The sequence below is a fragment of the Ranitomeya imitator genome, chromosome 6 (genome assembly GCF_032444005.1).
Source record: "Ranitomeya imitator isolate aRanImi1 chromosome 6, aRanImi1.pri, whole genome shotgun sequence".
NCBI classification, from domain to species: domain Eukaryota; kingdom Metazoa; phylum Chordata; class Amphibia; order Anura; family Dendrobatidae; genus Ranitomeya; species Ranitomeya imitator.
In genome coordinates, this window is record NC_091287.1 from 166,106,152 (window position 1) to 166,133,700 (window position 27,549).

Sequence of the window (27,549 nt, forward strand, 5' to 3'; positions counted from 1 at the left end):
GTGGTACCGTAACCAAGGCATCCCTAACAGGACCTCATTAAATCCCTCAGGAATGATGAGTAAGGAAATAATCTCCTGATGAGATGGCGATATAGATAGAGTAATTGGGATGGTCTGGTGTGTTATCTGCGAGGGCAGTGTCAACCCATAAAGGTTTGGCAAGCATCACCAAGGGTATTGCATGTCGTTGGGGGAAGGCAGATGACATAAAATTGCTTTCCGCCCCGGAATCCACGCAAAGCTCTACCGTATGAGTGGATGGGCCTATGGTAATTATCCTTTGAAACAAACACCGAACCAAAGGATATAACCATGAATAAAATGTTCCCTTCTATAGGATGTGCCCATTGCACTCCAACAGGGGATCACAGGAAGGGCCAACTCCCCTATAATATACACCTATAAATTGAAAAGAGCATAAGGCCCCATATTAGATCAAATCTAATTGAGTCAGATGGAAATATTAAATAAATAACCTTTATTGACACAAAAATATAAACAACAAGTACAACAGTACGTAGTAAGGATAAAGTATGTGACGACACTTAAGGACAGACACACTGGAGTACGTCCATATATCAAAATCTGGGTGCAGCAAGACCTCATGGGGAAAATAGTACAATAGCAACAACTAGTAATAAAATGCCATAAGTTCTAATATATGTACACTAGGTGATGGCACAGAAGACAAGGGGAAAATTAAACAACAGTACTAACAACCCCAGTGGGTGTATCCCATGTCCCTGAAAGCATTCACCCACATTGCAACCTGCCCATGAACTATAGCATATAAAACATACCCATAGGCCCGCTGATTGCTTACCCATGAACGTGAGCTCCACTGCGCACTGTCCCACCGGAAGCCCCGACGCGCGTTTCGCGTTTAAATGTGCTTCCTCGGGGGGCTGTGTGGTAAATAACAGATGCCCGGTTTTTATATCCTGTCCGCAGCTGAAGCGATTAAGCCGCAAAGGCACAACGGCGCATGCGCACGGGTCCAGCGGCCGACAGCGCGTCACTTCCGGCTTTCCCAGGGACGCCCAGAGAGGAGGGGAATCCCTCTTGACGTCACCAAGTCTGGGCGTCCCTGTTACGGAAGCCTTACAGAGACGCGGTTCGGCCGAGGCCCACGGCGCACGCGCACCACCCCGGCGGCCATCTTGAAAGAGGGAAAATGTACTGGCATCCTAACCACAGAAACATGGTAACATGTAAAATAATAGAGGCACAATGAATGTAAGTGGCCCAAGTCCAACACAGTGGTATAGTCCGAAGAGGTATGGATATGTTAGCCACAGGCCTCTCATTGTAGTATTCTGGATAACTTTTTCAGATGTCCACATCTCATCACATAAGGATGCTGTCACAATAGGGTGATGCCGTAAATCTTTCAGATGATACATTTCTAAAGGACAAGCGTCAGTTGCAGGACTGTTTGTTCCGCACCAGATTAGAATCATAGTACCAATGAAACCTGTAAAACTAAAAATAACAAACTGCAAAAAGAAAATGGAAAACAAAACACAAGTTAAAAACCAAGACTATTAAAATAGATATAGGAGGGAAGCAGTTGATAGCGACCAGATACAAGAGCATAAATATAACCAAATAAAAAAGCCAGTATTACTGGTCGCGCGTATTATAGAAAGGGGGTGAAGGATACCTGTTCGTTCAAGCCGTTAGGGACCATAGTACCCAGGGAGACAATCCAACGGCATTCCATTTGTGCCAAAATCCGTTTCGGATCGCCCCCCCTATTGCCAATATGGACCCTATCTATCCCACGCACCTCAAAGGAAGCCGGATTACAGGCATGGTGTAGCTTAAAATGTCTCGGAATGGTGTTAAGCTCCGAGACATCAAGCGCGCTCTTAGCTGCCAAAATGCCTCTCACATGCTCCCGAACCCTGACACGGAGCTCGCGTGAAGTTAGACCGACATAGATTAAGTTACACGCGCAAGTGGCGTAATATACCACGAACGTAGTGCTACAGGATATATAGCTTGTGATTCGGTAGTCCCTACCTTGCCCCGCTGCCGAAAAGTTTGTGGCTCTGATGATATTACTACAGGCTTTGCAAGAGCCACACGGAAAACATCCCCATCTCTGTGGTCCCAAGCCAAAGATCCTAGAGGGGGCAGGGATATAGTGACTCCTCACCAGTTGGTCTTTCAAACTCCTGCCTCTTCTCGCAGTAAGGAGAGGACGATCAGGTAGGATCTTATTAAGGGTAGGTTCGGTTTTTAATACAGACCAGTGCCTTTGTAGAATCTCTCCTATTATTATAGGTGGATATGAATCTTAGTGGCTGTGATTTTTTGGTGGAACCTGATCTATGAGGCACACATAGCAATTGGTTTCTGGGCGAGTTCCTGGCTCGTAGATAACCTTTCTTAATGGTCCTGTTGCTGTAACCCCGATCTCGGAACCGTCCGGCAAGGTCCTGAGCCTGCCTCTCAAAGACCTCATCCGCAGAGCAAATTCTCTTCATTCTGAGAAACTGACCCACTGGTATGGCTCGTATTGTAGACCGCACATGTGCCGAGGTGGAGTGTAGGAGGGCATTGACCGACGTCTCTTTTCGAAAGACGTCGGTCTGTATTTCACCGTCATTGCACCTCATAATTTTGATGTCAAGGAAATCAATATCACCACTCGCTATTCTGTGGGTCAGCCTAATATTACGATTATTTTGATTAAGCTCGCGGATGAAATCCAAGAGGGCCGGCTCAGGACCCTGCCAGATCATCAGCACATCATCGATATATCGATACCAGCACTGCACATGGGAAGCGGCGTGGGCGCCCCCCCAAAAAACCTCTCTCTCCCAGAGGCCGAGAAAGAGGTTAGCGTACGAGGGCGCACACGCCGCGCCCATGGCAGTGCCACGTTTTTGTAAAAAATAACGGTCCTTAAATAGGAAAAAATTGTGCGTTAGGATGAACTGTAATAGTTCCAAGATCAGGGTCTGCATCAGGGGGTCCAGGTTACTCATGCCCAGAAAAAACTCTGCTGCCTCCAAACCATCAATATGTTGGATACTAGTGTAAAGAGATTCTACGTCAATCGTCGCAAAGATCATGTCAGGCTCGAGAGTAAGACCATCTAGTTTTAACAGGACGTCCGTAGTGTCCCGGACATAGGAGGGGAGCGAATCCACCAACGGATGCAAATAATACTCAATAAATTTACAGACAGGGTCGCACAGCCCTCCCATGCCCGAGACAATCGGACGTCCCGGGGGCGTCACCGGATCCTTGTGTACCTTCGGCAGCAGGTACAAGGTAGGGACCACCGGAAACTCAACAAGTAAACCTTCAAAAACTTTTTTTGTTATTATGCCCCGTGTCAGGGCCCGATCCAAAATCTCAAGTAGTTCTCCCGAGAAGTTGGATACTGGATTAGATGGCAGAGGGGTATACGCTTCACGGTCTCTCAGCTGGCGAAATGCCTCTCTTTCATACTTAGCTGTCGGCCAGATTACCACGTTCCCCCCCTTATCCGCTGGCTTTATTACCACATCGTGCATAGACTTAAGTTCTTTCAAAGCCTTGCATTGTGCAGATGTTAAATTGTTGCCCCTCTTATCACTCGAGATTTTCTTCAAGTCCTCCACTACCAGTTTATTGAATATATCAATCTGGGGGCAGAGTGAAAAGGGGGGGAACGTGGTACATTTACGCACAACAGAAGTAGGGAAGGTACCTGTGGCCGATGGTTCCGCCTCCTCCTCCAGTTCCTCGAGTACAGCCAACGCCTCTTGTTCCAATGTTGTTTCTGGATTGAAGTCATCCTGAGGTTTAGAATGTAATTTACGTAGAATGACTTTCCTGAGGAACAGTTGTGTGTCTTTCACGGCTGTAAAATAATTGAAGTTATTAGTAGGGACAAAAGTTAGTCCTAGGCCTAAGACACTCAGTTGGTCCTCTGATAGTGTATGGTCTGACAGGTTAATTACCTCTAGACGATTAGTAGGTTTTGGCTTTTTCTCGAGGGACTGGGGAGGGGTGAAACGACGTTTATTTTTTCCTCTACGACTTCCTGCTTTACCCAGGTTTAATCTATCATTGAAGGTGTTACTCAGGTGACTACTCCCGGCTTAATCCTCATCCACCGATGATATTGATGAAAAGGAGCCACGGTGAGGGGGGAGGTTAGGCTGTCTAGATTGTTTTTTCCTCCACCTATATACATGATTATTTTTGTAATCGAGGACATCTCTTTGGTACTTTTTAGTCTTAATTGCAACAATGTCTTTCTCCCACCTTTGAAAATCTCCCTCTAATTCATCGTTCAATTTCTTCTCGGCATTTGGTGAAAGGGTACTGCCAAGAGATTCCTGTAAGGAGCTAATCTCCTTCTCAATCTCTTGTAAAGAGGTGGTATTAGATCTCACCAGTAGCTCCATATAACCCCTGGAGCAGTTGGATGATAGCTCTTCCCACTCCTTTTTGAGGGATTCATCGTCCATTGTAAATGAAGGGAACACTTGTATCCTCAACCCCCTAGGGATAAGTCCCTTGGCCATATAACGCTCTAAAAAAGCTCTATTCCACCATAGGCGCGTTTTTTTATTTAATAGAGACTTGAGTCTGGTCACTGAATCCTCCGCCTCCCTCGTATTAAAAACCACAACTGTATCATCACCAAATACTTCATCCAATTTAGTGAGCCACTGCTTCTCACGGGCTCTATGATCCATACGGTCGGTTGGAGAGGCTGTGAAAATACACAGTAACAGAATTACTTTGAAACAAACACCGAACCAAAGGATATAACCATGAATAAAATGTTCCCTTCTATAGGATGTGCCCATTGCACTCCAACAGGGGATCACAGGAAGGGCCAACTCCCCTATAATATACACCTATAAATTGAAAAGAGCATAAGGCCCCATATTAGATCAAATCTAATTGAGTCAGATGGAAATATTAAATAAATAACCTTTATTGACACAAAAATATAAACAACAAGTACAACAGTACGTAGTAAGGATAAAGTATGTGACGACACTTAAGGACAGACACACTGGAGTACGTCCATATATCAAAATCTGGGTGCAGCAAGACCTCATGGGGAAAATAGTACAATAGCAACAACTAGTAATAAAATGCCATAAGTTCTAATATATGTACACTAGGTGATGGCACAGAAGACAAGGGGAAAATTAAACAACAGTACTAACAACCCCAGTGGGTGTATCCCATGTCCCTGAAAGCATTCACCCACATTGCAACCTGCCCATGAACTATAGCATATAAAACATACCCATAGGCCCGCTGATTGCTTACCCATGAACGTGAGCTCCACTGCGCACTGTCCCACCGGAAGCCCCGACGCGCGTTTCGCGTTTAAATGTGCTTCCTCGGGGGGCTGTGTGGTAAATAACAGATGCCCGGTTTTTATATCCTGTCCGCAGCTGAAGCGATTAAGCCGCAAAGGCACAACGGCGCATGCGCACGGGTCCAGCGGCCGACAGCGCGTCACTTCCGGCTTTCCCAGGGACGCCCAGAGAGGAGGGGAATCCCTCTTGACGTCACCAAGTCTGGGCGTCCCTGTTACGGAAGCCTTACAGAGACGCGGTTCGGCCGAGGCCCACGGCGCACGCGCACCACCCCGGCGGCCATCTTGAAAGAGGGAAAATGTACTGGCATCCTAACCACAGAAACATGGTAACATGTAAAATAATAGAGGCACAATGAATGTAAGTGGCCCAAGTCCAACACAGTGGTATAGTCCGAAGAGGTATGGATATGTTAGCCACAGGCCTCTCATTGTAGTATTCTGGATAACTTTTTCAGATGTCCACATCTCATCACATAAGGATGCTGTCACAATAGGGTGATGCCGTAAATCTTTCAGATGATACATTTCTAAAGGACAAGCGTCAGTTGCAGGACTGTTTGTTCCGCACCAGATTAGAATCATAGTACCAATGAAACCTGTAAAACTAAAAATAACAAACTGCAAAAAGAAAATGGAAAACAAAACACAAGTTAAAAACCAAGACTATTAAAATAGATATAGGAGGGAAGCAGTTGATAGCGACCAGATACAAGAGCATAAATATAACCAAATAAAAAAGCCAGTATTACTGGTCGCGCGTATTATAGAAAGGGGGTGAAGGATACCTGTTCGTTCAAGCCGTTAGGGACCATAGTACCCAGGGAGACAATCCAACGGCATTCCATTTGTGCCAAAATCCGTTTCGGATCGCCCCCCCTATTGCCAATATGGACCCTATCTATCCCACGCACCTCAAAGGAAGCCGGATTACAGGCATGGTGTAGCTTAAAATGTCTCGGAATGGTGTTAAGCTCCGAGACATCAAGCGCGCTCTTAGCTGCCAAAATGCCTCTCACATGCTCCCGAACCCTGACACGGAGCTCGCGTGAAGTTAGACCGACATAGATTAAGTTACACGCGCAAGTGGCGTAATATACCACGAACGTAGTGCTACAGGATATATAGCTTGTGATTCGGTAGTCCCTACCTTGCCCCGCTGCCGAAAAGTTTGTGGCTCTGATGATATTACTACAGGCTTTGCAAGAGCCACACGGAAAACATCCCCATCTCTGTGGTCCCAAGCCAAAGATCCTAGAGGGGGCAGGGATATAGTGACTCCTCACCAGTTGGTCTTTCAAACTCCTGCCTCTTCTCGCAGTAAGGAGAGGACGATCAGGTAGGATCTTATTAAGGGTAGGTTCGGTTTTTAATACAGACCAGTGCCTTTGTAGAATCTCCCGTATCATATCCCACCTATTATTATAGGTGGATATGAATCTTAGTGGCTGTGATTTTTTGGTAGAACCTGATCTATGAGGCACACATAGCAATTGGTTTCTGGGCGAGTTCCTGGCTCGTAGATAACCTTTCTTAATGGTCCTGTTGCTGTAACCCCGATCTCGGAACCGTCCGGCAAGGTCCTGAGCCTGCCTCTCAAAGACCTCATCCGCAGAGCAAATTCTCTTCATTCTGAGAAACTGACCCACTGGTATGGCTCGTATTGTAGACCGCACATGTGCCGAGGTGGAGTGTAGGAGGGCATTGACCGACGTCTCTTTTCGAAAGACGTCGGTCTGTATTTCACCGTCATTGCACCTCATAATTTTGATGTCAAGGAAATCAATATCACCACTCGCTATTCTGTGGGTCAGCCTAATATTACGATTATTTTGATTAAGCTCGCGGATGAAATCCAAGAGGGCCGGCTCAGGACCCTGCCAGATCATCAGCACATCATCGATATATCGATACCAGCACTGCACATGGGAAGCGGCGTGGGTGCCCCCCCCAAAAACCTCTCTCTCCCAGAGGCCGAGAAAGAGGTTAGCGTACGAGGGCGCACACGCCGCGCCCATGGCAGTGCCACGTTTTTGTAAAAAATAACAGTCCTTAAATAGGAAAAAATTGTGCGTTAGGATGAACTGTAATAGTTCCAAGATCAGGGTCTGCATCAGGGGGTCCAGGTTACTCATGCCCAGAAAAAACTCTGCTGCCTCCAAACCATCAATATGTTGGATACTAGTGTAAAGAGATTCTACGTCAATCGTCGCAAAGATCATGTCAGGCTCGAGAGTAAGACCATCTAGTTTTAACAGGACGTCCGTAGTGTCCCGGACATAGGAGGGGAGCGACTCCACCAACGGATGCAAATAATACTCAATAAATTTACAGACAGGGTCGCACAGCCCTCCCATGCCCGAGACAATCGGACGTCCCGGGGGCGTCACCGGATCCTTGTGTACCTTCGGCAGCAGGTACAAGGTAGGGACCACCGGAAACTCAACAAGTAAACCTTCAAAAACTTTTTTTGTTATTATGCCCCGTGTCAGGGCCCGATCCAAAATCTCAAGTAGTTCTCCCGAGAAGTTGTATACTGGATTAGATGGCAGAGGGGTATACGCTTCACGGTCTCTCAGCTGGCGAAATGCCTCTCTTTCATACTTAGCTGTCGGCCAGATTACCACGTTCCCCCCCTTAACCGCTGGCTTTATTACCACATCGTGCATAGATTTAAGTTCTTTCAAAGCCTTGCATTGTGCAGATGTTAAATTGTTGCCCCTCTTATCACTCGAGATTTTCTTCAAGTCCTCCACTACCAGTTTATTGAATATATCAATCTGGGGGCAGAGTGAAAAGGGGGGGAACGTGGTACATTTACGCAAAACAGAAGTAGACCTTGCCGGACGGTTCCGAGATCGGGGTTACAGCAACAGGACCATTAAGAAAAGTTATCTACGAGCCAGGAACTCGCCCAGAAACCAATTGCTATGTGTGCCTCATAGATCAGGTTCTACCAAAAAATCACAGCCACTAAGATTCATATCCACCTATAATAATAGGTGGGATATGATACGGGAGATTCTACAAAGGCACTGGTCTGTATTAAAAACCGAACCTACCCTTAATAAGATCCTACCTGATCGTCCTCTCCTTACTGCGAGAAGAGGCAGGAGTTTGAAAGACCAACTGGTGAGGAGTCACTATATCCCTGCCCCCTCTAGGATCTTTGGCTTGGGACCACAGAGATGGGGATGTTTTCCGTGTGGCTCTTGCAAAGCCTGTAGTAATATCATCAGAGCCACAAACTTTTCGGCAGCGGGGCAAGGTAGGGACTACCGAATCACAAGCTATATATCCTGTAGCACTACGTTCGTGGTATATTACGCCACTTGCGCGTGTAACTTAATCTATGTCGGTCTAACTTCACGCGAGCTCCGTGTCAGGGTTCGGGAGCATGTGAGAGGCATTTTGGCAGCTAAGAGCGCGCTTGATGTCTCGGAGCTTAACACCATTCCGAGACATTTTAAGCTACACCATGCCTGTAATCCGGCTTCCTTTGAGGTGCGTGGGATAGATAGGGTCCATATTGGCAATAGGGGGGGCGATCCGAAACGGATTTTGGCACAAATGGAATGCCGTTGGATTGTCTCCCTGGGTACTATGGTCCCTAACGGCTTGAACGAACAGGTATCCTTCACCCCCTTTCTATAATACGCGCGACCAGTAATACTGGCTTTTTTATTTGGTTATATTTATGCTCTTGTATCTGGTCGCTATCAACTGCTTCCCTCCTATATCTATTTTAATAGTCTTGGTTTTTAACTTGTGTTTTGTTTTCCATTTTCTTTTTGCAGTTTGTTATTTTTAGTTTTACAGGTTTCATTGGTACTATGATTCTAATCTGGTGCAGAACAAACAGTCCTGCAACTGACGCTTGTCCTTTAGAAATGTATCATCTGAAAGATTTACGGCATCACCCTATTGTGACAGCATCCTTATGTGATGAGATGTGGACATCTGAAAAAGTTATCCAGAATACTACAATGAGAGGCCTGTGGCTAACATATCCATACCTCTTCGGACTATACCACTGTGTTGGACTTGGGCCACTTACATTCATTGTGCCTCTATTATTTTACATGTTACCATGTTTCTGTGGTTAGGATGCCAGTACATTTTCCCTCTTTCAAGATGGCCGCCGGGGTGGTGCGCGTGCGCCGTGGGCCTCGGCCGAACCGCGTCTCTGTAAGGCTTCCGTAACAGGGACGCCCAGACTTGGTGACGTCAAGAGGGATTCCCCTCCTCTCTGGGCGTCCCTGGGAAAGCCGGAAGTGACGCGCTGTCGGCCGCTGGACCCGTGCGCATGCGCCGTTGTGCCTTTGCGGCTTAATCGCTTCAGCTGCGGACAGGATATAAAAACCGGGCATCTGTTATTTACCACACAGCCCCCCGAGGAAGCACATTTAAACGCGAAACGCGCGTCGGGGCTTCCGGTGGGACAGTGCGCAGTGGAGCTCACGTTCATGGGTAAGCAATCAGCGGGCCTATGGGTATGTTTTATATGCTATAGTTCATGGGCAGGTTGCAATGTGGGTGAATGCTTTCAGGGACATGGGATACACCCACTGGGGTTGTTAGTACTGTTGTTTAATTTTCCCCTTGTCTTCTGTGCCATCACCTAGTGTACATATATTAGAACTTATGGCATTTTATTACTAGTTGTTGCTATTGTACTATTTTCCCCATGAGGTCTTGCTGCACCCAGATTTTGATATATGGACGTACTCCAGTGTGTCTGTCCTTAAGTGTCGTCACATACTTTATCCTTACTACGTACTGTTGTACTTGTTGTTTATATTTTTGTGTCAATAAAGGTTATTTATTTAATATTTCCATCTGACTCAATTAGATTTGATCTAATATGGGGCCTTATGCTCTTTTCAATTTATAGGTGTATATTATAGGGGAGTTGGCCCTTCCTGTGATCCCCTGTTGGAGTGCAATGGGCACATCCTATAGAAGGGAACATTTTATTCATGGTTATATCCTTTGGTTCGGTGTTTGTTTCAAAGTAGTTCTGTTACTGTGTATTTTCACAGCCTCTCCAACCGACCGTATGGATCATAGAGCCCGTGAGAAGCAGTGGCTCACTAAATTGGATGAAGTATTTGGTGATGATACAGTTGTGGTTTTTAATACGAGGGAGGCGGAGGATTCAGTGACCAGACTCAAGTCTCTATTAAATAAAAAAACGCGCCTATGGTGGAATAGAGCTTTTTTAGAGCGTTATATGGCCAAGGGACTTATCCCTAGGGGGTTGAGGATACAAGTGTTCCCTTCATTTACAATGGACGATGAATCCCTCAAAAAGGAGTGGGAAGAGCTATCATCCAACTGCTCCAGGGGTTATATGGAGCTACTGGTGAGATCTAATACCACCTCTTTACAAGAGATTGAGAAGGAGATTAGCTCCTTACAGGAATCTCTTGGCAGTACCCTTTCACCAAATGCCGAGAAGAAATTGAACGATGAATTAGAGGGAGATTTTCAAAGGTGGGAGAAAGACATTGTTGCAATTAAGACTAAAAAGTACCAAAGAGATGTCCTCGATTACAAAAATAATCATGTATATAGGTGGAGGAAAAAACAATCTAGACAGCCTAACCTCCCCCCTCACCGTGGCTCCTTTTCATCAATATCATCGGTGGATGAGGATTAAGCCGGGAGTAGTCACCTGAGTAACACCTTCAATGATAGATTAAACCTGGGTAAAGCAGGAAGTCGTAGAGGAAAAAATAAACGTCGTTTCACCCCTCCCCAGTCCCTCGAGAAAAAGCCAAAACCTACTAATCGTCTAGAGGTAATTAACCTGTCAGACCATACACTATCAGAGGACCAACTGAGTGTCTTAGGCCTAGGACTAACTTTTGTCCCTACTAATAACTTCAATTATTTTACAGCCGTGAAAGACACACAACTGTTCCTCAGGAAAGTCATTCTACGTAAATTACATTCTAAACCTCAGGATGACTTCAATCCAGAAACAACATTGGAACAAGAGGCGTTGGCTGTACTCGAGGAACTGGAGGAGGAGGCGGAACCATCGGCCACAGGTACCTTCCCTACTTCTGTTGTGCGTAAATGTACCACGTTCCCCCCCTTTTCACTCTGCCCCCAGATTGATATATTCAATAAACTGGTAGTGGAGGACTTGAAGAAAATCTCGAGTGATAAGAGGGGCAACAATTTAACATCTGCACAATGCAAGGCTTTGAAAGAACTTAAGTCTATGCACGATGTGGTAATAAAGCCAGCGGATAAGGGGGGGAACGTGGTAATCTGGCCGACAGCTAAGTATGAAAAAGAGGCATTTCGCCAGCTGAGAGACCGTGAAGCGTATACCCCTCTGCCATCTAATCCAGTATCCAACTTCTCGGGAGAACTACTTGAGATTTTGGATCGGGCCCTGACACGGGGCATAATAACAAAAAAAGTTTTTGAAGGTTTACTTGTTGAGTTTCCGGTGGTCCCTACCTTGTACCTGCTGCCGAAGGTACACAAGGATCCGGTGACGCCCCCGGGACGTCCGATTGTCTCGGGCATGGGAGGGCTGTGCGACCCTGTCTGTAAATTTATTGAGTATTATTTGCATCCGTTGGTGGATTCGCTCCCCTCCTATGTCCGGGACACTACGGACGTCCTGTTAAAACTAGATGGTCTTACTCTCGAGCCTGACATGATCTTTGCGACGATTGACGTAGAATCTCTTTACACTAGTATCCAACATATTGATGGTTTGGAGGCAGCAGAGTTTTTTCTGGGCATGAGTAACCTGGACCCCCTGATGCAGACCCTGATCTTGGAACTATTACAGTTCATCCTAACGCACAATTTTTTCCTATTTAAGGACCGTTATTTTTTACAAAAACGTGGCACTGCCATGGGCGCGGCGTGTGCGCCCTCGTACGCTAACCTCTTTCTCGGCCTCTGGGAGAGAGAGGTTTTTTGGGGGGGCGCCCACGCCGCTTCCCATGTGCAGTGCTGGTATCGATATATCGATGATGTGCTGATGATCTGGCAGGGTCCTGAGCCGGCCCTCTTGGATTTCATCCGCGAGCTTAATCAAAATAATCGTAATATTAGGCTGACCCACAGAATAGCGAGTGGTGATATTGATTTCCTTGACATCAAAATTATGAGGTGCAATGACGGTGAAATACAGACCAACGTCTTTCGAAAAGAGACGTCGGTCAATGCCCTCCTACACTCCACCTCGGCACATGTGCGGTCTACAATACGAGCCATACCAGTGGGTCAGTTTCTCAGAATGAAGAGAATTTGCTCTGCGGATGAGGTCTTTGAGAGGCAGGCTCAGGACCTTGCCGGACGGTTCCGAGATCGGGGTTACAGCAACAGGACCATTAAGAAAGGTTATCTACGAGCCAGGAACTCGCCCAGAAACCAATTGCTATGTGTGCCTCATAGATCAGGTCCCACCAAAAAATCACAGCCACTAAGATTCATATCCACCTATAATAATAGGAGAGATTCTACAAAGGCACTGGTCTGTATTAAAAACCGAACCTACCCTTAATAAGATCCTACCTGATCGTCCTCTCCTTACTGCGAGAAGAGGCAGGAGTTTGAAAGACCAACTGGTGAGGAGTCACTATATCCCTGCCCCCTCTAGGATCTTTGGCTTGGGACCACAGAGATGGGGATGTTTTCCGTGTGGCTCTTGCAAAGCCTGTAGTAATATCATCAGAGCCACAAACTTTTCGGCAGCGGGGCAAGGTAGGGACTACCGAATCACAAGCTATATATCCTGTAGCACTACGTTCGTGGTATATTACGCCACTTGCGCGTGTAACTTAATCTATGTCGGTCTAACTTCACGCGAGCTCCGTGTCAGGGTTCGGGAGCATGTGAGAGGCATTTTGGCAGCTAAGAGCGCGCTTGATGTCTCGGAGCTTAACACCATTCCGAGACATTTTAAGCTACACCATGCCTGTAATCCGGCTTCCTTTGAGGTGCGTGGGATAGATAGGGTCCATATTGGCAATAGGGGGGGCGATCCGAAATGGATTTTGGCACAAATAGAATGCCGTTGGATTGTCTCCCTGGGTACTATGGTCCCTAACGGCTTGAACGAACAGGTATCCTTCACCCCCTTTCTATAATACGCGCGACCAGTAATACTGGCTTTTTTATTTGGTTATATTTATGCTCTTGTATCTGGTCGCTATCAACTGCTTCCCTCCTATATCTATTTAAATAGTCTTGGTTTTTAACTTGTGTTTTGTTTTCCATTTTCTTTTTGCAGTTTGTTATTTTTAGTTTTACAGGTTTCATTGGTACTATGATTCTAATCTGGTGCGGAACAAACAGTCCTGCAACTGACGCTTGTCCTTTAGAAATGTATCATCTGAAAGATTTACGGCATCACCCTATTGTGACAGCATCCTTATGTGATGAGATGTGGACATCTGAAAAAGTTATCCAGAATACTACAATGAGAGGCCTGTGGCTAACATATCCATACCTCTTCGGACTATACCACTGTGTTGGACTTGGGCCACTTACATTCATTGTGCCTCTATTATTTTACATGTTACCATGTTTCTGTGGTTAGGATGCCAGTACATTTTCCCTCTTTCAAGATGGCCGCCGGGGTGGTGCGCGTGCGCCGTGGGCCTCGGCCGAACCGCGTCTCTGTAAGGCTTCCGTAACAGGGACGCCCAGACTTGGTGACGTCAAGAGGGATTCCCCTCCTCTCTGGGCGTCCCTGGGAAAGCCGGAAGTGACGCGCTGTCGGCCGCTGGACCCGTGCGCATGCGCCGTTGTGCCTTTGCGGCTTAATCGCTTCAGCTGCGGACAGGATATAAAAACCGGGCATCTGTTATTTACCACACAGCCCCCCGAGGAAGCACATTTAAACGCGAAACGCGCGTCGGGGCTTCCGGTGGGACAGTGCGCAGTGGAGCTCACGTTCATGGGTAAGCAATCAGCGGGCCTATGGGTATGTTTTATATGCTATAGTTCATGGGCAGGTTGCAATGTGGGTGAATGCTTTCAGGGACATGGGATACACCCACTGGGGTTGTTAGTACTGTTGTTTAATTTTCCCCTTGTCTTCTGTGCCATCACCTAGTGTACATATATTAGAACTTATGGCATTTTATTACTAGTTGTTGCTATTGTACTATTTTCCCCATGAGGTCTTGCTGCACCCAGATTTTGATATATGGACGTACTCCAGTGTGTCTGTCCTTAAGTGTCGTCACATACTTTATCCTTACTACGTACTGTTGTACTTGTTGTTTATATTTTTGTGTCAATAAAGGTTATTTATTTAATATTTCCATCTGACTCAATTAGATTTGATCTAATATGGGGCCTTATGCTCTTTTCAATTTATAGGTGTATAATCTATGGTAATTATCCCTCTAAAGGACAATTTGGAGGAAAACATCACCATGTCTAGTGTACCTCCTCCTACAAGCACTAGATGCTGAAATTTTCCCTACCACTGGGAAAATCTGGAGGCAAAATGTCCTGACTGCCAGCAGACATGACAGACCTTGAGTGCACGAGCGGTCGGGGACTTAGATCCCGCTCATGACACCTCCATGGCCTCATGTGACTCGGGCGCCTGGACAGGAGATTCCAGAGGTTTGGCGAAAGTGGGAGTCAGCTGAAACCTATGCCTACACTGAGCTCACTCCAACCTTCGCTCGTTAAAACGAAGGTCTATGCGAGTTGATACTGCTATTAGCTCCTTCAGTGTGGCAGGAATCTCCCTAGTGACCAAAGCGTCCTTCACATGGTCAGCCAGCCTACTCCAAAATACAGGGATGAGGGTTTTATCCGACCTCTCCAACTCAGATGCTAAGGTGCGGACTTGGATGGCAAAATGGCTGACCAAGAACGAGCCCTGAGTCAATGCCAACAGTTGGAGCGCCATATCATGGGTGACTCGAGGTCCCAAAAAGACCTGTTTCAGAGTGCTCAAGAACAGCAGAGCACTCTGCACCATATAATCACCACACTCCCACAGCGGCGTAGCCCACTCCAACGCCCTGTCCGACAGGAGAGACTTAATGAATCCCACCTTTGCCCGCTCTGTGGGGAAATGTGCAGCCAGGAGCACGAGATGTACAGAGCACTGGCTCACAAAATCCCTACAAGATTTGCTATCACCAGAGTATTTATCTGGCAGCGGGAGGTGAGATAAGGTAGGATCAGGGGTGGGAGTGGACAAAGTTGCTGTAGCCACGCTAGCAGCCTGAACAGCTGCAGCGGTAACAGCCATAGCTGAGGTTGTGCGCTCGAGAGCCGCCAACCTGCCCTCCAGTTGCTGGATGTACCGCAAGGGTTGCTGTTCGTCCGCCATTACTAGACAGACCCTGGTGCTAGTGCAATGTTAGGGCTAGCGGAACGCACAAATAATTAGTAAGATGGTATAAGGTGCGTTCGCAGCCTGGGGTCCACCGTGCAGAGATGGAACTTGCTGCTGAGTAATGACGGACTGTATGTCGGTATAATGTGGATACACACACAGGTTAGCTTCACCCGGTATGAAGGAAGCGAACCCTGTTGCGTCACAGGGCCGCAGTACCACACAAAGAGCGCAAGCAAGGAGTCACAGAACTCTATCCCAAGACTGAGGGACACCGCTACTGGGATGTCAGAGTAAAAGAGAAATAATAATTAAATGCCCAAGAGTGCGTGCAGTGCCGCTCAGGCGGACACCACTAACCACCCAGACTTGGGTCAGGAAAGCGCTCTATTAGCGCATGGCACTGCACTGGCTGTCAGTGCTATCAGACGCTGTATCGTGTGTTAGGTGCAGGTAGCACTGTCGGGTGCTAGATAGCAAGCATCCACCATTTGCGAGCAGTCAACAACACTAGGACGGGGGATGATTAAAGAGCGATAGTCTCACTTCTACACACACACGTTTTCAAGTATACACTAGCGCATGGCCGAGCGGCCATGCAAACCTTTTATAGTAGCAGTGCTACGGGACCTTCCAGATTGGTCCAATAGGAGCGGCAACAGGACCTGAGCATGTGACCCCCGACCTCCAATGGGAGGTCATCCCGTGGGCATGCTCAGTATGGGAAAAGCATAGCCTAGTCCCAGAAAGACCTGCTCGCTGCTGATCACTGCTTGTAGCAAAGGCAGTGCCTGGAAGGGCAGCAGTAACCAGTCGCACAGTATAAGCTTGAGCCAGACGCTGGGACCGATGTCTCTGCTGAGCAGGCTCCACTGCGGCTGGAGAAGAATTGGAGACTGCAGCGGAGATGTTTCGAGATTCCCCCTGTGCAGAGGCGGGAACTCGACACCTAGCACACACACATATATTCTCCATCAACACATTCTTCCTCCTTCTGACATTTCCTTTGACAAATCGGATTATTTTTGCAAACCTTAACTCAAATCATAAAGTGTTCAGATTCACGTGAATCCACAAATTTTAGGAGATTGGACTCTAGCCCTATGCCCACAAATTGATCTGTTCATGGAAGAGTATGGAAAACAGTAAAAGTGGATTATGATGGGAGAGATGACAATGAGCAGGCACTACTTACATGTGTGAACTGCTTACCAGAAAGATGATCACAAGGAGAAGAACAAAGACAACTTGAGCCTTGTGACTCATACTTATCAGTTTGCTATCCTCACATTGACAGGTGATTCCCTTTCATATGCTGACAGACAAACATATTTCCTAGTTCCTTGTCTTTCAGTGTTAAGGTACCGTCACACTGAACGATATCGTTAACGATATCGTTGATTTTTGTGACGTAGCAATGATATCGTTAACTAAATCGTTATTTGTGACAGCGACCAACGATCAGACCCCTGCTGGGAGATCGTTGGTCGCTGGGGAAAGTCCAGCACTTTATTTTGTCGCTGGATCTCCCGCTGACATCGCTGAATCGGTGTGTGTGACGCCGATTCAGCGATGTCGTCACTGGTAACCAGGGTAAACATCGGGTTACTAAGTGCAGGGCCGCGCCTAGTAACCCGATGTTTACCCTGGTTACCGTTGTAAATGTAAAAAAACAAACACTACATACTTACATTCCCGGTGTCTGGTCATGTCCCTCGCCTTCAGCTTCCTGCACTGACTGGTGAGCCGTAAAGCAAAGCACAGCGGTGGCGTCACCGCTGTACTTTACGGCCGGCGCTCAGTCAGTGCTGGAAGCTGAAGGCGAGGGACCTGACCAGACACGGGGAATGTAAGTATGTAGTGTTTGTTTTTTTACATTTACAACGGTAACCAGGGTAAACATCGGGTTACTAAGCGCGGCCCTGCACTTAGTAACCCGATGTTTACCCTGGTTACTCGGGGACTTCAGGATCGTTGGTCGCTGGAGAGCTGTCTGTGTGACAGCTCTTCAGCGACCAAACAGCGACGCTGCAGCGATCGACATCGTTGTTGGTATCGCTGCAGCGTCGCTTAGTGTGATGGTACCTTTATTTTTATTGATAGATTAAAGTACAACAAAAAGAATAGAGAAAGTAACTGTGACAGAAATAGAAACTAAAATAATGTTAAAATGTAAAATGCACAGCAGTGTCTAGTAAATAGAAACTTAATTACTGTAATAAGTAGAATCACAGAAACTTCCAATTTTTTGTTAAAAGAATGAGATAAGCATCAGAGGATCAGCGAGCAGGTGGAGGGGTAGAGGCAGGAGAAGGAGATATAGAATAGGAAAGGGAGGGGGGAAGTAGGGGTAAGAGAGAGATGTAAGAGCACCTTGGTATAATAAAATAATTATGGTGTAATAGTTGAGTAAAACGATGTTTGTGTCCTAAATTGGGGCTAGCTTCTTCATATGTTATGAAAATTAGTAGAGTTATGATTAACTCTTGCGGCTAATACTTCTATATGAAAAATATATTCAATTTTGGAGTAATATTGCTGCGTGGTAGGTAGTGTAGTGGAGTTCCAATTTATTGGGACCAATGATTTCCCGGCCACCAAAATGAATTGCGCCAGTTTAGTAGCATGTCTATCATTTTGCCAGAGAGGAAGGTTTAAAAAGATATTTTCAGGTTTCAAGATGGCTCGCTTGCCTAGCAGCTTATGTATGATTGAGGACACCTCATTCCAAAAGGGACGAAGTATCGAACAAGACCGCCAGATGTGGATATAGCTGCCGTCATTCGCTCCACATCTCCAACAGTTAGCAGCTGAAGCATGATGCCATCTGTGAATCTGTTTGGGCATAGTATACCATCTGGTAATAAATTTGAATGAATTTTCCTGAATTGAAACACAATTTGAGGGGCCATGGGAGTTTCTGTAGATATGTTTATTCTATGATTCAGAATAGGAGGTATTCATGTCTTTTTCCCAGTAGGAGGCTAGGTATGCCCGTTTTAGAGGTACATCTATCTTAAGTAGAGACTGGTAAATTGTTGATAGGATTTTGGTAAGAGTAATTGTCCTGGCACATAAGACTTCATATAGCGTTAAAGGTCTATTAAGATCAATCAGGTGCTTTCGTTGACAAAGAAGGAAGGAAAGCCTTCCATGCTGCAGAAAAGTAAGGCCCGATATTCCAGGGATCTTACGTAATTCTTGTAGTGTGAGAAGAGCACCATCTTCGAATAGTTGCTCAATCGGAATATGCACGGCCTGATGAGGGAGGGTTTCTATTAGGTCAGTGATTTTAGTTAAAGGTGAAAGAGGAGGGGCTAGAGCACTATATAATTTCTTCCAGATTTTAATTGTGGCCAACGTGTGAATATTTTTGCATTCAGTTGGAATTGAGTCCTTATTGTGTCTTATCAGAAGCGCAGGGGAAAAGGAGAAATTTCCTCTTCTATGTTAAGCCCCGTTTATCTACTGTCCCTCTGACCCAGTTGACTGTTCTAGTTAGATATGCAGCCAGATAGTATTTTATAATGTCTGGTGCCCCCATCCCGCCCAAATCGTTCGGTAAGGTGAGTGATTTAGAATTAATACGTGGTTTAAGTTTTTGCCAAATGTAATTAAAGAATAAGGCCATGTTCACACAGTGCGTTTTTTTCTGCGGAACCGCAGCGTTTTTGCCGCTGCGGCTCCGCAGCTGTTTTCCATGCAGGGTACAGTACAATGTACCCTATGGAAAACAGGAACCACTGTGCACACGATCCTGAAATTCAGAAAAAAAGCCACGCTGAATAGCTGCTGGAAAAAAGAAGTACCATGTCACTTCTTTTTTCGGAGCCGCAGCGGTTCTGCACCCATAGACCTCCATTGTGAGGTCAAACCCGCAGTAAAACCCGCAGATCAAAAATATATCTGCGGGTTTTATTGCGGTTTGTGGTGCCGAACCGCTGCAGCAGGAAGTGCGGGGAAGCGGGCGGAAGTGCGTGGGCGGAGTGTGGCTGCCCCGATCCCACCCCCCCATGCTCCGATGCCCCCCCGTGCTCCGATGCCCCCCCGTGCTCCGATGCCCCCCCGTGCCCTAATCTCCCCCCCTTATACTTACCGGGACTCCCGGTGTCCGTCTGGCAGTCTTCTTTCCTGGGCGCCGCCATCTTGCAAAATGGCGGGCGCATGCGCAGTGCGCCCGCCGAATCTGCCGGCCGGCAGATTCGTTCCAAAGTGCATTTTGATCACTGAGATATAACCTATCTCAGTGATCAAAATAAAAAAAATAGTAAATGACACCCCCCCCCTTTGTCACCCCCATAGGTAGGGACAATAAAAAAATTAAGAAATTTTTTTTTTTCCACTAAGGTTAGAATAGGGTTAGGGTTAGGGGTAGGGTTAGGGGTAGGGTTAGGGGTAGGGTTAGGGTTAGGGTTAGGGGTAGGGTTAGGGGTAGGGTTAGGGTTAGGGTTAGGGTATTTTCAGCCATTTTAACCCTAAAAAACTTCCTAGAAAACACACAGACTCTGCATAGAAAACTGCATAAAAAAACGCATCAAAAAACGCATCAAAAAGCACCAAAAAAGCACCAAAAAAATGACCTGCGTTTTCTGCAAAGAGCTGCGGTTTTTAGTCCTGAAAAAAAGGATGGAAATCAGGAACGTGTGAACATACCCTAAGGAGTGTACTTTATTTAAAAATGAAATAGGAATTTGAATGGGGAGCATATTGAAGATTTATATAAATTTTGGTAAAATTAGACTTTTTAAGATATTCTTCCTTCCTATCCAGGATAGAAATGCATCTTTCCAAGAGCATAGGCAAGTGGTCATTAAGTCTAAAGGCCCCTTCACATTAAGCGACGCTGCAGCGATACCGACAACGATCCGGATCGCTGCAGCGTCGCTGTTTGGTCGCTGGAGAGCTGTCACACAGACAGCTCTCCAGCGACCAACGATCCCGAAGTCCCCGGGTAACCAGGGTAAACATCGGGTAACTAAGCGCAGGGCCGCGCTTAGTAGCCCGATGTTTACCCTGGTTACCAGCGTAAAAGTAAAAAAAAAAAAAAACAGTACATACTTACCTACCGCTGTCTGTGCCCGGCGCTCTGCTTCTCTGCACTCCTCCTGCACTCACTGTGATCACAGCGGCCGGAAAGCAGAGCGGTGACGTCACCGCTCTGCTTTCCGGCTGACCGACGCTCACAGCCAGTACAGGAGGAGTGCAGAGCACAGCGCCGGGGACAGACAGTGGTAGGTAAGTATGTAGTGTTTGTTTTTTTTACTTTTACGCTGGTAACCCGGGTAAACATCGGGTTACTAAGCGCGGCCCTGCGCTTAGTTACCCGATGTTTACCCTGGTTACCAGTGAAGACATCGCTGGATCGGTGTCACACACGCCGATCCAGCGATGTCCACGGGAGATCCAGCGACGAAATAAAGTTCTGGACTTTGTTCAGCGACCAACGATCTCCCAGCAGGGGCCTGATCGTTGGTCGCTGTCACACATAACGATTTCCTTAACGATATCGTTGCTACGTCACAAAAAGCAACGATATCGTTAACGATATCGCTATGTGTGAAGGTACCTTAATAGATGTTTGTAATTGTGTGAAAAGATCTTTGTCTGAAGCACCTAATTGGATACCTAAGTATGTTAAACTTCTAGTTTGCCAGTGAAAGGGAAAATTAGCTTTGAGTTTGCTTACAGTGTTTTTGGGCAAGCCCAGGCTAAACATTTCTGATTTGGTCTCATTAATTTTAAAATGAGAAAGTTTACTGTAATTCTCCAAAATTTCCATCATGGCAGGAATGTCCCTTAAGGGTTTAGATAACACCAGCAAAAATCATCCGCGAAAGCCGCTGTTTTATAATGGGTACCTTGGTTTTGTTGACCTTCTATCTCAGCACATTGCTGGATAGCCTGTAAGAACAGTTCTAATGCCATGACAAAGAGCAGTGGAGACAGTGGGCAGCCCTGCCTCGTTCCATTGAAAATTTGGAACATGTCTATGAGGAATCCATTAAGTCTAATTCTTACCATAGGCACTGTGTACATTTCCATAATCGCGGTTATTACTGAGGGGTGAAGCCAAATTTTCATAGTGATTCTTGTAGGAACAGCCAGTCTACCCTATCAAATGCTTTTTCAGCATCTGTACTCATTAATGCTAATGGGATGTTCCGTAGCTTTGCATATTGCCTTAAGTGTAGAATCTTGTAAGTGTTATCCTTCCCCTCTCTCCCTTTCACAAATCCAGTTTGGTTTAAAGAGATGATTAGGTGCAACACGACAGCAACCCTGTTAGCCATCATTCTCGCATACAATTTTAGATCCGTATTCAATGATGAAATTGGCCTGTAGCTGCCACATTGCTCCGGATCTTTCCCTTCTTTATAAATCAGCGAGATTCTGGCCTCCAGAAGTTGGCGTGGAGCCTCTTCACCCCTCTGAAGGGAGTTACACATATTGAGGAGATGGGGGAGTAATGCTTCAGAATTGGATTCGTAATAGTATGCTGTGAAACCGTCTGGACCAGGGGCCTTCCCTTTTGGGCAACTCGACAGGGCAGTCTGGAGCTCACTTAGAGTAAATGGTCTGGTAAGTTGTTGTTGCTGGGTAGTAGTTAAGTGTGGGAGATTATAATTTTTGAAGAAGGTTTTAAATGTCTCGCCTTCTTTGAGATTTTTCTTGCTCGCCTTCATTTGGGCTCAATTGATAAAGGGTTTTGTAGTAATGTTAAAATTCCATTACTATTTGGGAATAGTTCTGGGTTTTTGAGCAGGCTTTAGTTCTAATGGAATGTATAAAGGTGGGAGCCTGTCTATTCTTAATTAGTGACATGGTTAATTTGGAAACTTTATCTCCATGGACAAATATACGGTTTCTCCAAGATGCAAAAAATTTAGCAGATTGTTCTCTAAGGAGGCCTTTCATTTTTTGTCTTTTGGCTGTAAGTTCTATGAGGCCTGTCCCACACGTCCAGATAATTCGGGTACTGAAAAAATCGGTACCGGAGTTATCCGTGTCCGTGTGTCTGTGAGCTCACGTAGGCCATCCGTGTGGCACATGTGCGGCACACATGTGCCGCCCGTGTGCCGACTGGGTACCACACGGAGCGTGCAGGAGACAGCGCTAGAGATAAGCGCTGTCCCTTGCATCTGGTCCTTTTTTTTACAACTTAAAGTGAATCTGTCACCAGGTTTTTTCTACCTCATCTGGAAGCATGATAATGTAGGTCCAGAGACCCTGATTCCAGAAATATTTAAAATACTGGGCTGCAAGCTGACATTTTGATCAAATTACTGTTTACAGATATACTAGTTTTCTAATGGTACCGTCACACAGTGGCATTTTGATCGCTACGACGGCACGATTTGTGACGTTCCAGCGATATATCCGTGACGTTCCAGCGATCTCGCTGTGTCTGACACGCTCCTGCGATCAGGGACCCCGCTGAGAATCGTACGTCGTAGCAGATCGTTTGAAACTTTCTTTCGTCGTCTAGTGTCCCGCTGTGGCGGCATGATCGCATGGTGTAACAAAGGTGTGCACGATATTGTATATGATGTGCGCATAGTAACCAACGGCTTCTACATCGCACATACGTCATGAAATTATCGCTCCAGCGTCGTACATTGCAAAGTGTGACAGCAGTCTACGACGCTGGAGCGATATTGTTACGATGCTGGAGCGTCACGGATCGTGCCGTCGTAGCGATCAAAATGCCACTGTGTGACGGTACCCTAAATGCTGTGCTTTGTATTACCTCACCCACACTGCTGATTGACAGCTTTATCTGTACATTATGCAAAAACAGAAATCTACCAACCATAGTTGGGGATGGTCTTATACATGACTCATGAATAGAGATGAGCAAACTTATTGTTCCCTTTCCCGAGCATTTGTCTTCAAAGTCAGCAAAATTCAGTCACAGATTGGGAAATGATTGTGTTTTCACTAATGCTTTTGTTTTCACCTTGTCTTTTTCACAAAGGTTTTTGAAAACCTAACATTTCATCTGCCGAGTAAAATAAAATTACAGCATGACAAGTTAGAATAGAATTGATAAAATACATATATACATAGAATAGATAGATATAAAGATGTCAGTCACATAATTATTACAGCGCTTGTGTAGCTTACTGAACATGTATTTTAATTCTAAATAAATTATTTTCTGGAAAAAAAAATGGCATGGGATCCCGCAAAATTTTATTAACCAGCAGAGGGAAAGTGGACAGTGTAATAAACATGGAGCTTCCCAGGCTATTAGTATCAGCTCACAGCTGTATACTTAGCCATTCTGGTTATTAGAATTGAGTACTCCCCCCAAAAAAATGACATAAGGTCCCCATATAATTAATAACCAGCAAAGGCTAAAGTGATACTAGTCACTACTCACAGACAGACCATGAGGCAGAAAAAAGTCAGACGTCCGTGTTCAATACCAAAAGAGCTTGTAGATAACCAAGGGAAAATGCAAAGGCGTAAATCAGGTCACAGTCTAGGGTCAATAACGAGAGATAACTGTTCAAAGCCAAAGGACTATATTAACGCAGCCCAAAGGGTCAGGCAGCAGGAGATCTGAACTCAGAACAACAGAATCAGGCTAACACTCACCAGGAAGCACAAACTTCGTCTGACAGGGATCAGGGGCATATAAGAAAAACCTGACACTCAACTTTATATAGGTTACATTTTATTATTCCAAGCGGAGGCGCAGTAACAGCAAACGTTTCGGTCATAAACACATGACCTTCATCTGTTACGTAAAGTGATTGCTGGCGAAGTAAGTGTTAGCTCTGTTTAACAGACTATAGTGCTAATTGCCCTTTAAGGGAAGGCACTGGTTAGAATACTCAGGTATGGGCGCAGCCCTGCTGTGGTGCTGCAGACGCGGAGTCCACCGCTTGTCCCTCGGCGTCTGCAGCAGATGTCGTGTGACATGCTTTGTTTGGGGTCTGTGCACGAACACTTGGTATCTGATTCAGACCCCGTACTTTACCATTTTGGGTTCGCCCATCTCTAATTAGCATGCTTCACTTTACCTTCTCTGATCAATCACTGCCAGCTCTCCTATGTCGCTCTACATATTAACTGACGCTGTGAATTATTATCTTTTATTCACGCACAATTCATCTTTGGTACTTTGCTATAACATGCTGACACTATTATTTACATTTTTTTCACTGTTTTATGTTTTTCTCCCTATCTTTATGTCTAAACTGTGAGTTATTATGTTCTCTCAATATCTAGATTCACCACAAAATGGCTTCTGCATTCCCTGGTTCTGATAGTCCTTCCTGATTGGCTTTGCTACACCATGTGACTTGAGAGCTGCAAGACATTATGAAGAAATCTGCCGAGCCATGCCTCAAGTCATATGAGCCTTCTATAGCTGATGCAATCCTTTAAACAGGGGTGGGCACATTAGGCGATTCATACAAAGTGAAACATCAATTGTATGAATGTGCCAGGTTCAGCAAATTATTAACAATTTGATTCAAATCTGATCAATGGATTCACTCATCTCTAAAATTCTAGAAATGTTTCTATTGAAGCATGATTGGAAAGCTTATATCTGAGTATGATTTCACAGGCAAAAAAAAAAAACTATGAATCTCTTAGCTGCTCTCAGTGCCAATATGTTAGTCAGTATACTCAATGCCATATTTTAACAGACAAATATTACATTTTAGTGGAAACAGTGATGTAGTTAAGTAACATACCATCATGTTACATGGCATGTGTCCATTTCAGAAATAGCAATTATTTTCTGAAAGATTTATTAAATCGTGAGTGGAAATACAATTAATAAATAGTTTCAAGTGGACTAAGGGCCAAGTAACAGTGAATAATCATTAATATACTGAATGAAACAATGTTACTATTTTTAAGATTGCTACAACATGTTTCATTTTATTAATTTTACCGACAGAGTCCTAATACATTAACGCTGTCTTGTATTATTCTTCATAATGTGTGGCAGGCTTATTCCAATGCCCCGTACCACACAACTGTCTGCAACCCTCCATGACCCCAGCAATGACCTGGGACTGAGAGATCAATGTGATATGGCTTATGACAGCTCAATTACAAACACATTTCATCACACGGGGAAACCTAGTTTTTGCATGATTCTGTTAGGTTTAGGAAATCTTTCTCTGCTGTTTATGACTACTTACTTGTCATGAACATACTTGGAGCGCTTCTCATTTATTTATATTTCAGGGCAAGAAAATTACTTTTTATACAAGAGTCCTTTGTGTCATTAAAGTTCCCCCGAGCAAACCGCTCTTTTCAAGTAACAGTTGGTAACTTATGAGACTGGATAAATATAATGAATGTGAAAAAAATGTCACTGAAGAAATGTGCTCTTTCAATTGAAAGGTTCAGCAAGAAAATACATTGGAAATTTCAGATGTATCTGAGAAAGCAATATCTAAAATTATTTTAAGCCATACATTGTCCAGTAACTAATACACATTTGCTATTTAATTTCCTCAAGGAACAATATAAGAGGTAATTGACTGTGATCAGCAAATGAAAAGATGAAATATGTGATGTATATAGTACTTTTAAGTTGTTATGCATATTGTACATTTGCATGAAAGCAGATTAATTATTGTGCAATCGGTTAAAAGGCTAAAGTTGCTGTAGTACATAATATAGATTGGCGTAATGCTAAAGTGCATATGTCTGATTTTTTTCTCGAACCCAGTCTGTCCGATGGCACTGTGGCAAGTGGGGTAATAGTCTATGAGTTGATATCAGCTTTGTAATGTCAGCTGATATCAAGCCCAGGGGTTAGTAATAGAGAAGCATCTTTAAGGCACCCCATTACTAACCCTGTAGTCAAATGTAATAAAGACAGACTAGTAAAGTCCTTTATTTGTAATAAACAAACAGACTCCTTTATTTGAAAAACTTCCCGACCCTCTTTTTCCCATTTATTTACCAAAAATTTAAATTAAAAACCAAAGTTATACTCACCTGTTCGCAAATAATCCATTAATAGACATGTCGGGCAACGATCCAGATGGTTTGGACAGTAGTCACATCAGTGATGCAACTGGTCTCCATGCCAGGCGAAACACACTGAGCAGAACATGAGAAGATCTGCTTGTGGCCAATGTTAACCTTAATGACGTTACTGCCAGTCATAAACAGCCGCATTCTCAGTGTGATTCTGCTTCAGTGGAGATAGGTCACATCAGTCGCAGACTGATTTTGTGCCATCAGGATTCTGTCAGCAAGAGGCCAGCACCCTGCTGGCACATTGTTCCTGCTGTGACCTGTCACCTTACGCTCTCTGGGCTCTAAAACCTCTGTTGTTTGACATGCAGGGCTTTTATATTCGGAAACTCTGTTATCCAAATCACCTGACCTGATCCTGCAGTTTAACTTGTTCCCCCTGCAATTCCTCTGGTGCCAATTGTTTCTGCATGGTCCAGTCTAGATAGTAGATGGCAGCCTTGCCGCACTTACTAACTATGTTACTATGTTACTAATGAGACATCACGCAGGGGTTCTTCAGATGCACCATTGTTTCCTCTTACATTCTTCCCTCCTGTTAGCTCGCCAGTCCTCCTGCAGTGTGATCCTTGAGGGTGCAAAGCTTCCCCAGGGGTAATTAAATTTCAACCAATAATTGAGTGTACGTGCAGTGTGGGTTTTCTGCTGTATCTGTGCTCCATTTTTGCTGTTAGGTCTGACTTCATAGACTGGATTATCTGGATGAATCTTCTTCACTACCCAATAAAATCCTGCTTTCCAGTGGTGATACAGCTTTTTCTTGGGTTGCTTGACCCTTGCTAACACATGGTTTCCTTGCTGAAGCTGTTCACCCAATGTCGGTGGCCAACGCGCGTGTTTAACCTCT

At 45.2% G+C, this 27,549-nt stretch overlaps 2 long non-coding RNA genes across 2 annotated transcripts; one reads left to right on the forward strand and one right to left on the reverse strand.

The window, feature by feature from the left end:
• Positions 1 to 1,172: 1,172 nt before the first annotated feature.
• Positions 1,173 to 5,648, reverse strand: LOC138642228 (uncharacterized). Its single transcript, XR_011314013.1, has 3 exons — positions 3,960 to 5,648; positions 3,707 to 3,859; positions 1,173 to 1,496 (listed from the first exon to the last, which is right to left on the reverse strand). It is a non-coding gene; the product is annotated as an uncharacterized lncRNA (long non-coding RNA).
• Positions 5,649 to 10,455: 4,807 nt separating this feature from the next.
• LOC138643625 (uncharacterized) lies at positions 10,456 to 13,934 on the forward strand. The gene is made up of 3 exons (XR_011314218.1): positions 10,456 to 11,147; positions 11,248 to 11,400; positions 13,611 to 13,934. It is a non-coding gene; the product is annotated as an uncharacterized lncRNA (long non-coding RNA).
• The last annotated feature ends 13,615 nt before the right edge of the window (positions 13,935 to 27,549 follow it).